The sequence below is a fragment of the Alligator sinensis genome, unplaced genomic scaffold, assembly GCF_000455745.1.
Source record: "Alligator sinensis unplaced genomic scaffold, ASM45574v1 scaffold787_1, whole genome shotgun sequence".
NCBI lineage: Eukaryota > Metazoa > Chordata > Crocodylia > Alligatoridae > Alligator > Alligator sinensis.
In genome coordinates this window covers 2,818,065-2,826,491 of record NW_005841911.1, presented here as the reverse complement: position 1 = coordinate 2,826,491, position 8,427 = coordinate 2,818,065, and the positions used below count along the sequence as shown (strand labels likewise).

At 48.2% G+C, this 8,427-nt stretch overlaps 1 long non-coding RNA gene across 1 annotated transcript in view; it reads right to left on the bottom strand.

Annotated features, from left to right (window-relative positions):
* Nucleotides 1–315: 315 nt before the first annotated feature.
* The window catches only part of LOC112549458, a 27,422-nt gene continuing 19,310 nt past the window's right edge, over nucleotides 316–8,427 (bottom strand). The window contains exons 3-5 of the long non-coding RNA XR_003092867.1: nucleotides 6,547–6,836; nucleotides 5,061–5,604; nucleotides 316–787 (exon numbers count right to left, since the gene is read on the bottom strand). This is a non-coding gene — a long non-coding RNA (uncharacterized LOC112549458). The remainder of the gene's footprint in view (nucleotides 788–5,060; nucleotides 5,605–6,546; nucleotides 6,837–8,427) is intronic.

Genomic DNA, 8,427 nt, shown 5'->3' with positions numbered 1-8,427 from the left:
GGAAAGAGACAAACAGGCTAGATTAGTGGAATAACAAGTTAAGGATTACTTTGAGAAGCTAGATGTTTTCAAGTCAGTAAACCTAAAACAGGAGACCTGAAGGAATTGGCTTAGGTCATTTTGGAGCCATTCTCTTTGAGAGATTTTGGAGGCTATGGATGATTGGAAAAGGGAAAATATAGTGCCCATCTTAAAGAAAGGGAAGAAGGAGGATCCAGGGAACTAGAGACCAGTCAGCATGACCTCTATACTTGGAAAGATCATGGAGCAGGTCCTTAAGGAATCCATTGTTAAGCATTATGAAGAAAAGGAAACACAGAAAGTACTTACTGAGAGCCAGCAGGAGCTGGCAAAGGAGAGAAGTGCGGACCAGCACAAGCAGCGGGGGACCTGCCATGGAGGAAGAGGCCAGCGGAAAGGAGAGTGGCTGCGCCTCCTTATAAGGTCCTGATATTTAGTTACTTTTTTTCGCTCTTTTTTTTGTTTGATCTGACATACCTTGGTCTCTGCAAGCCAGCAGTGTACTGGAGCAGACAACCAGGGACCACCTGGCACTAAAAAGGGGAAAAAAAATCCCCAGACTGTGTAATATACCCTGAGACCCAGGTACATCAGCCCAGATGGGCTCTATTTCTTTTCTTTTTGTTGTTTTCTTTTAAGTGTTAGTGCTACTAGAGGGCTTAACTCTCGAAAGATCAAATGCTGGACTCACCCAAGACCGAAGAAGAAGTCTGGTAGTCCACAGTGACTCTATTTTGTCGAGATAGCTGTCAAGATGCGTGAGAGCCTGAAATAGAAAGAAAAAGTTGCCTGTTAAGACCGATGCCAATGAACGGCGGCGTAACATATGGGTGGCACTAGGCTGGGGCACAGGGGAGGTCGGAGCCCCAGAAGAGACCTATTTCTGTATAACATTGTCTAGCGGTGGGTATAATTACCACCCCCTGATTGAGATCATCTTTAAACATCAAGACATGGCAGGTGAGAGTTGGGACCACCACTACGACATACAGGCAAGTGATCATGATACTGATGGTCAAGGTCAGGGAAGTGCCTGGTTGCAGTACACACAATAGGGTCTAGGCTCAATTAAATTGAGCCTAGACCCTATAAGCATCTAGTGGAGAACAAGATAATCAGGAATATTATGGATTCAGAAAGTGCAAGTCATTACTGACCAACTGATTTCCTTCTATGATAAAGTGACGGGCTTTGTGGATGAGGGAAGAAACGGGGATGTGGTATACTTAACCAGGCTTTTGACACTCATTAACAAGCTAAAGAAATACAGACTAGATGAAAGTACTGTAAGGTGGATACATAACTGGTTGGATCATCATGCTCAACAAATGCTTGTTGACTCAATGTCTGGTTGGGAGGAGGCATCCCTAGAGGTATGTTTTAGCTCCACTGTTGTTTAGTATCTTAATTCATTATTTGGACTGTGAGATTGAGTGCATGCTTAGCAAATCAGTGGACAACACCAAATTGGGTGGAATTGCAGCTATTCTGGAGGGCAGTCCTAGGATCCAGAACGACCTGGAGGTACCAGAAAAATGTTCTCCAATCAATCAGCTAAAAATCAACAAGTGCAAAGTCCTACACCTGGGATGGAATAAGTGCATGCACAAATACAGGCTGGGGAACAAAAGCTGCAGTCTTGCAGAGAAGGACCTGGAGTTTACAGTATACATAAGTTGAATATGAGTCAATAGTGTGCTCTTGTTGCCAAAAAAGCCAAAAGCATATTGAGTTGTATTAACAGGGATGTCACTTGCAAATCAAGAGAAGTGATTTTTCTGCTCTATTCAGCACTGGCAAGACCTCACTTGGAGTGCTGTGCCCAGTTCTGGGCCCCACACATCAAGAAGGTTGTGGACAGATTAGAAAGAGTCCAGAGCATAATGACAAAAGTTATTAGGGGCCTAGGAAGCATGACTTAGGAGGAAAGACTGAAAGAACTAGGGTTATTTATCCTGGAGAAGGTGGAATTTGATATGAGGGGAATTTGATATTAGTCTTCAAATAGCTAAAGGGTGATTATAGAGAGGATGGCGATGGGCTTCTTTCTGTGGCTGTAGGGAACAGGACTAGGACTCAAACTGCAGCAAAGGAATTTTAGCTGGGATGGTTTAATCAGGATGATTCTGCCTTGAAGGCTGTCCCTTCCAGCCCTACCTGCCTGTGACCCTATGAATCTAGCCTATAAATGTAGACAACCAGAATTAATATAAATCTCTGCAGAAAGTTGAATTCAAAGCTAAATGAATTACTACTCATCAAAAGTTTTGATTCCCTCTCCAGCCACTGTTGTTTGTATTTTTTCTCAGTCCAAAGACAGTCAGGAGATTGTACTTGTTATTTTTATCCTGGGAATACAAAAGATTGAAGTATATCTGAAGCCAAGCTTCCTGAATGCTCCTGCCATTTGTTTTCCATTTGCTATGTGTTCTCATCATGAACAGTACGTGTATGTCACTTCCTCCCTGTACATTTAGGATTTTTCTTGAATAATACAAGAAACAAAGCCAAAACTCTCCATCCTAGCATTGATTTTAGTTACTGGAGCTCCTCTGGGCCTCAATCTTAAAGGACATTCTTTTGAAAAGTAGGGAATGAAGGATAACTTGCAATTATTATGTTGTTTCTGCACACACAAAAATGAGAGGCTTACAAGCATGCAAACATGTTTAAATAACACACATTACAGCCCTCGCAAGCAATGATGAATTCCCTAGGCTTAGCTCTGTGGGGGGTCAGAATGGAGAGCTCCCTCCAAAGGCAGTGATTTACACATGCAGAACAGTACAGAATCAGGCCCTGCTGTGGCATTTGGATGCAGTGGGAAAGGGAATGCTGCAAGTGCTGAGAGAGGCTCTGTCTCACAGGACTTACTCATGCTGCATGTGGAGCTCTAGGAATGTGGCAGGGGCTAGATGGGTCCTAGTTCTGCTCTTTTATCTTCCCAGTGTTTTGGTTTCCAAATTACTGCCTTTGATTCAAATCCAGAATCATACTACGGGTATGATTTCTGATGGGTGCAAAGCCAACTCCACAGCCCCATGAAACACTGCTTCCTCTGCTGAAGTGTGGGGTAGGTGGGCAGAAGTAGACATCTCCATTGGGAACAGGTTTGGAAAGGGGCACAGCAGCACCTGCTGCAGCACAGGTGGAGGGCAGGAACATATTCATAGAATCAGAGAAAATTAGGTTTGCTCCTTCCTCCCTGTGACAGGTCAGGGCTCCAGTCCTTGCCTCTTCCTGTCTGTATTCCCCAGGTTATTCCATCTCCTGCTTCTCACCTCCTAGGACCTGATGGTAATCTGTATATATTCAGAGGCGGTTGCCCTTGAGACTGGATAGTCCTTTCCTTGGTGCCTTAGGAATACTATAGTGGCTTTCTTTCACCCCTGAAGCCATGCCCATGCCTCACTGATGATCTCCATCTGCCCTTTGTAGAGATCTTCTTCCTCACACACTCTCTCTCTCTCTACACAGAATCAGCACTGGGCCACTCAGATCCCAACCCTTGTTTGGGCTTCAGCTTTTTTGGCTTCTGCCCCTTTTCCTCTAGCTGAGGCCCTTCGGCTCAGGTCCACTATTTAGAACACAGTTTCTCAATTTGTGGTACGAGACACAGGAGGGGGTATGCGGGCGCTGAAATCCCCAATAGCAAGGGGGAGCCGCCGCTTCCCCTGCCGCCGCTGGGTTCGCATCCGGCTGCTTCCCCCCAAGCCGGCCACAGGCTGCTGCAGGATGTGGAGGCCAGGCACACAGATACTGGTGCACTCCCCACCGACCCAGCCACAGGCAGGTAAGTTTTTTTCTTTATCCTGCCTGGGCTTAGGGGGGCGGGGGAGGCAGACTGAGACCCACACAGTGCAGGAGGGAGTGTGGTAGGGGCAGGACGCTGCCCTGCTCCCTCCTGCACTGTGGGGATTGCCCGTGAGCTGGCCCACACAGTTCACTGTGTGCAGGAGGGCACAGGCTGCCGCTGCAGGCTGGGGCTGGCAGTGGCACTGGGCTTTTCCCAGCACTTAGGGCAGGCTGTGGTAATGGGAGGGGGGCTGCTGCCACCCCAATATTCACCGTAGTCCTCCCCAACCTGTCCCCGCAGTGCCGCCGCTGAACGCTAGGAAAAACATGGTGTCACTGCTGGCCCTGTCTGTAGCCAGTCTGGGCTCTGGGCAGCTGCAGCAGGCAGGCTGCGAACAGCTGCACTGGACTCCACAGCCCTGGCATCAGCTTCATGCTGCATGCACACCTCAGAGCAGAGAGTGGGGGAGGGTTGTGCTGCCTCAGATACCTATCCCCACTCCGAGGTGCATGTGCAGTCACTTCCAGCATGGAGTGGATGCTGGAGCTGCGGATCCCAGTGCAGTTGTTTGCAGCCTGCCTGCTGCCTGCTGCAGCTGCCCCGAGCCCTGGTTGGCTATAGGCAGGGGCTGGCAGTGGCACCGGGCTTCTCCAGGCTGCGCTGCCTCAGGGCCCCTCCCACCGTCTGCTCCAAGGCGTGTGATGCTGAAGCAGGGCTTGCAGCCTCCCAGCCACCTGCTGGGAACAGCCCAGGCTCTATGGCTGGCAGCAGCTGCCTCCTTGTCTGTCTCTCTCTCTCTTTTCCTCTCTCTCATGCCCCTTCCTCCTGTTAAAAGTATGGTAAAAAATTTGGCATGCTGCGTGCACTTAAAATTCCCCAGTAATAATTTGGTGTGCTTTGCCAATAATTTGCATGGCACTGGGTTCAGCCCTCCTAGCTTTGGCCGACATCACCTCTAGCCCAGGCAACCCTACTCACACCAGATCAGACATCCCAAATCAGATCAGACATACCCAAACCTTACCACACCTGAAATAGCTCAGTTGGGAGAGCGTTAGACTGAAAATCTAAAGGTCCCTATGCAGGGGGTCGGACTTGATGATCTATTGAGGTCCCTTCCGACCCTAACATCTATGAATCTGTCATATCGTGGCCTTATACACACAGCCTTTCTTCCAACATATGGCATACATTAGTCTGTAAATATAAAATCCCCTGGAAAATTGAGTGTTGGGGTACTTACTAAATTTTTCAGAAGATAGGGGGTTCTTGCTATTTAGAAGGTTGAGAAACACTGTCCTAGAACCTTCCTCCCCTCCCAGCTTGGGGCAGGTTTATATTCCTTACGCCCTGCCTTTGTTTGTCACTTGGCCACTGCCCCTAAGGAAGAAAGAGCTGTCCAGGTGTCTATTAATAGGCTTCTTGGCTTCCCCTGCTTTGCAGTCTTTCCTGGCTTCTTAGCTGCTCTTGGCCTCCAGGCTTGAGTCTCTTTTGATGCACGCCCTTTCCCTGTGAGTCCCAAATGTTCAGCTCATGGAAGCGGTCAGTTCCCCTCTCTTCTCCCTCTATTGCAAAGAGATGACAAGGTTTGGGTTCCCTGTTACACTTCCTTTCTCCTAGCAGTGATGAAATCTGGCAACTTTTTCTTCCTCTTTTAATGGGGAGAACCTATTGCAATGCAGCTGAAGGTTGTGCCTGATAGGTAGAGAAACGTGAGTCGGCTGGCTGCTGGCATTATCCTTATGGCAATTCCTGCATTCTATCTGCAGTGTGTATTAGGCCTGGATCTAAATTGAAATGAGCAAAAAGTTTGCAGTTAACTTTGTAACATGATGGATAGAAATGCACATGTCTAAAATTAGCAAGGTAAACCTAAATGATGCAACACCTTCTGTCTCAAAAGGACATATTCCAGATATGAACTTTTGTCCCACTGGATGATATATGATCAAGATGGGATCACACTTCATAATAGCACAAGCTGTTAAATGGTCATGCTATGGCTATACTGTAGCTGTGAGATACCCCTCTATATATGAATGCTTCAGTTCTTCAGGGTTGAGCCCATTGATGCTGCACAACACCCAACCCTGCTTACAACCTGCCCTCTTCTACTTTTACATTAAAACCTTCACTCAAGTGGAGATCTTGTTATCAACATCTACCTTTCCCATAGGCAACTGGTAGGGGGTGCATGTGCCCCCCCTGACGGGGCCAGTGCCCCCCCGACAGCTGACACCGATGCTGTTGGCAGGGCTAGTGCCCCCCCTGACAGGGCTGCCACCATCGGCAGCTTCTGCGGGTGCTCCCCCAGATTCAGGAGGCACCGGTCACTCATGATCTCTCCGGACCAATCCTGAATGCCCATGTAAGAGTCTCTCTCAGAGTTCATTATTTAGTATGTAAGGATCAGTCACAACTGTTAGAAACAATTGCCTTGTAAGCAACAATAGAAACTGCCCTAAAACATTTGCAATCTACATATGTGACATGGGTGGGTTTGATCTAAGGGGGATAAGGGGATAAGGGTGGGAGCTCTGTACCCTTCTATAGCAACACTCCAGTTAACCTGCATCCCATTGCAGGCAGTTCTTTTACAAGCAAGTGTTTTTAGAAGTCCTTTTGTTAGCTAAGCAGTTGGTTAACTTAATAAGCAACTGAGTTCCCTTGCTACAGAGCTTCATCAGGGACTTAATTAATTCTAAGCTTTCTACCCACACAACACCTACACATGCTTCGCCAGCTGTCAACCACTCTTCTTATATACCGTCCTTCTTGCCTGTTGATGCTGCTTAATACCATACCCCTACTCAATTATTCCTTTGTCTCATAACTTGCTTTCTGCTCCTTTCACTTCAGAAATGTAAGATGACTTTTTCGAATGTTCGCTGATGTTGCACTAGGTGGTGCCCATCATCTGGGATTCTTCACTCCTTCCCTCTGCATTTCCCGTCTCTTGCCTGAAAAAGTCTCTCCTTTCTTGCAGCTCATGCACATTTCAAGCCACTGAGTTCATCAGCTGTAACGATGAGAAAGCAAACAAATAAACATTCCAGCCTGTACAGTACAGTGGTTCCCAGTCCCAGCAGGCAAAACAGACATCTTTGCACACTAAGCTTCTGATCTCAATTAGTTTCCCTTCCCAGTTACTAGGTTTGGTTCAAACAGCATAGGCCCAACCATATCCATGCAATTTGGGACCCCTCCTATAAATATTCCTTAGTATCGCTCTACCTCTTCAAGCAGCTAATTACAACTGTACATAGATAATACATTAAACTACTTTTATAGTACTCCTATTATCCCCAGACAGACAGTAAATAGGGGGAAGTCCATATGTAAAAAGGGTGCAGTGATAAGCAAAAAGCACAGTTTTCAGGTAAGTAAAATGAATAGGAAGTAGGAGATAGAGGCAGGAAATGGCTAGCGCAAACCTGATGGGAACAGCATAAAGCCCCCAGACTGGCACAGCCCTCACAAAGTGGGATATTTTATTGAATTTTCAAAAACACCTTTTTCAAAGCTTGAGATGCCACTAGCCAGAATTAAACACATGGAGCAAGTAGAGCTTAACAGAAGTCACACTGGGTGAGGTTTCCCTTATCAACCACGGTTTTGCCAACCACAGTTTTGAGTATCCACAGTTAATATTCTGTATACCATTTTGGCTACCACAGTATACAGTTTTGAGTAACCATGGTTTTCCATGGCTGTGTATCAGCCTGCCAACCCCCTGGCCCTGCTTGTGCCTCTTCTTCTCCCTTCACAGCCCCTGCTCCCCTAGCCGGAGCTGGCCCCCAGCCCTGCCAGAGGTGCACGTGCTGGCAGGGAGCTGCCCTACTCATGCTGGCAGGGAACAGCAGGTCCACTTGCCGCTGTTTCCTGCTGCTCTGTTTCCCTCCCCTGTGACCCAGTGCAGCAGGGAGCAGAGAAGCCACGCAAGGATCTCCTCACCCGCCACTGCTTGCCCCACTCTGCCCTCCTGTACGTGCCGCTGGCTTGAGGGGTGCAGCCCTGTGCTACTGCCCTCAGTGCAGCCCCATGTGCAGGATGTGCAGCACCAGGGCAAGGTGCAGGGAGCAGTGGTGGGAAGATCCCTGTGGGCTTCTCTGCTGCCTGCCACGCTGGGTCACGGGAGAGGGAAGCAGGGTGGCAGGGAACAGCAGCCTGGGCCAGGCTGGGTTGCAGGAGAATCTGATCCCAGTGGCTCATTCAAGGGTGCGAGCAGACAGCTCCCACTGCCACCGGGATCAGATTGTCCCATGACCCAGGCTGGCCAGGGCCCCATCTGCGGGCTGGCCAATCACACTCTGCTAAATAACTAACTCAATAGCAATAAATAACTCAAAGCAGTTGGCACTTTTAACCAGATGCTATGGCTGTGTGAAGCTTCTGGTGGTGATTTGATTCGGAGAAGATTTGGCACCATTCAGTGGCTAAATCTCAGAATCTGAATCGAATCAGGGGACCAGTTAAAAGGTCCAAATCGATTCAAAGCTCTCCGAATCTTCGGAAAAGATTCGGAGAGCTTTGATGATTTGGACAGTCCCTGGTGGCTGCAGCAGGGAGCTGCACCTGGACTCGGAGCTGGTAAGTAGGGGTGGGAGGGG